We start from the raw sequence: 2,658 nt of genomic DNA, 5'->3' as shown, positions 1-2,658 counted from the left end.
AGTGTTGGTAATGCTCATTCTCTGGGCCCAAAACAACAGAAAGTGGACACAAAGACAAAAGGAATGATTGGTTTGAATGATTACAAGAAAATTGGAAACATAAGTATTTCAAGAAACAGTGGCCTTCTGACCCAGGCATGGTGACACATGTCTGTAATCCCAGTGACTAAAATGGCTGAGGTAAGAGGATTACAAGTTTGAGATCAGTTTTAGTAATTTAGCAAAACCCTGTCTCAAAAAATAAAAAGGTCTGGGGTTGTGGCTCAGTAGTAGAGCGCCCCTGGTTTCAATCCCTAGTATGACAACAGAAAAAAAACTGAGAGAGAGGTAGAAGAAATGAGGGTCCTCTTAGATTTGGTCAGGAGGATATCACTTGGGCGCTTTGAGGAAGTGACTTAAAGATCAGTAGTCTGGCTGGGCACAATTCAGGAGCCACTTGTCAAAAGAAACTAACTTTATTTTTAGAACCACACACCATAAACAAAACAGCTCCTCAGGAAAAAACCCTCAGAGCCCAACTGCCACCACCGGCTTCCCACAAGCCACACACCCCAACAACCTCTTCCTCCCACAATCCTCCTGCTCTTGAGGCCGATTGGCTGGGTCGCATGGGCGGAGCCAAAAAAGTCCCCCAATGAGCAGCTCCGTGGTCTGAAAGGGCAGGGAAACAGCCCAATGAGCATCACTGCAGAGGAGCCAATCAGCTAGATGTTGCTGGGGCTGCTGGGAGCCAATCATCAGCTGGCAGTCTGAAAGTTTGCTGGGGCCCCTTCAGCTCATCAGCTGGCAGTCTGAAAGTTTGCTGGGGCCCCTTCGGCTGTGGCTCTCAACAGATATCACTTGGGCGCTTTGAGGAAGTGACTTAAAGATCAGTAGACCATGAGGGTAGAGGTCAGTATGAAGTAGGTGGGGGAGGGATGAAGGTGATGGAGATTCTATCTGTGAGGCTTGGGTATGACAGGAGAGGAACAGGATATGGAAAAGGGCTACAGAGTCAAGTCAAAGGAGGGTCATCTTTGTTTCTTTTTAGAATTAAATGAAGTGGGCATGTTTGAAGGGGTGAATTATCTGTGGAGGGGCAGAATTTCACAAATCTAAGGTTATAAAGCAAATAGGCCTGATACTGAACTAATTGGTATAACAGATATCTTGTCCAAAAATTTTTACTATTCTGAGCTTCTTTTGGGATGGCTGTGAAATTGTGTTAGTTTTTTGTTTGTTTTAAAGGCAATAGTGAATGTAACAAGGCATGAAGCAGAAAAGTAGCAAGACAGATTACTACAATCACAACTGAATACTAGGATGTGTTAATAAAGCATTCTTATAGGCAAGAATTCAATGACTAAGGTATTGGGAGAAGATATTTTAGATTATAATGTGCAAGAATCAATGAGATATGGCAGTGCTGCCTATAGTTCCAGATACTCCAGAGAATGAAGCAGAAGGATTGCTTGAACCCAGAAGTCGAAGACCACCCTGGGTAACATAATGAGACCATCTCAACAAAACAAAACACCTGGGCCAGGATCAACATTTAGAAGTAAGAATTTATTAAATATTAATAAAGAAAACTTGTGCTTTCAAACCTAGGCTCATTTCTGAAAATAGGGCCAATTACCTAATCGTTCTGTAACAGATTATGAGGTGAATCCTAGGTTTTAGGGAAATGGCATCTTGATGTTTCCGTAGGATTTAATCTCTGTGTCCTCTCTCCCTCCAACTATGATACTGGCTGCTAATAAAATTTGATTAACATCACAAGTCTAGCTTGCCAAGGTAATCTAGTGTTTTAAAACTTGGTAACATTAGCAAAAACATATTTTACATACTGTAGTATAATCTTTTCTCTATTCCCATATAATGGGATGAATTGTACCCCCCATTCATATGTTGAGTGTATAAGAAAATGATCATATTAGGAGACAGGATCTTTAAAGAGGCAATTAAAGTAAAATAAGGTAATATTGGTAGGCCCTAATCCAGTATGACTGGTGTCCTCATAAGCACAGATTAGGGCACTGACAGACATAAAGGGAAGATCATGTGAAGATACAAGAAGATGATGACAATTCTCAAGCAGGGAGAAAGGCCCTCAGAAGAAACCAACCCTGATGAGAGCTTCACCTTGGACGTCTAGGCTCCAGAACTGTGAGGAAATCAATTTCTGTGGCTCAAGCTCCCCAGTCTTCATTATGGCAGCCCCAGAAAACTAATGCACCACATTTTGTTAATAATCTGATTCTATCCCAGAAAGCATCCCATTAATATAGCTTTCACACCCGTTATGAAAGTACTTTCTAAATAAGCACTTTCTTCCCACATATATTTAACATATTATGATTCCTTATTTCACGAATACTTCAAATGTAATTGCTAGCTGGTGTAACTATCTTTCTAACATGATTTGAGAGATTAATATCAACAAAGTTATGAAAAGTTTCTAAAGTCCTCAAATAATGTTTTATACTTGCTTATATAATATGCAGGAAGAATATAAGATGGAATGCAGCATAAATAAAACAAAGGCTGTTAGGTTATAAGAATTCAGAGAGGTACTTGCTTGGCAGCACATATACTAAAATTGGAATGATACAGAGAAGATTAGCATGACCCCTGTGTAAGGATGATACAAAAATTTGTGAAGCATTCCATATTTTA

General features: G+C 40.1%; 1 non-coding gene across 1 annotated transcript; it reads left to right on the top strand.

The window, feature by feature from the left end:
- Window positions 1-2,552: 2,552 nt before the first annotated feature.
- On the top strand, window positions 2,553-2,658 carry LOC143379759 (U6 spliceosomal RNA). The gene has a single exon (XR_013088538.1). It is a non-coding gene; the product is annotated as a U6 spliceosomal RNA (small nuclear RNA).

This window comes from Callospermophilus lateralis, chromosome 13 (assembly GCF_048772815.1).
Source record: "Callospermophilus lateralis isolate mCalLat2 chromosome 13, mCalLat2.hap1, whole genome shotgun sequence".
Taxonomy (NCBI): Eukaryota; Metazoa; Chordata; class Mammalia; order Rodentia; family Sciuridae; genus Callospermophilus; species Callospermophilus lateralis.
The sequence above is the reverse complement of the archived record's forward strand: the minus strand, read 5'-3'. Positions and strand labels throughout refer to the sequence as shown.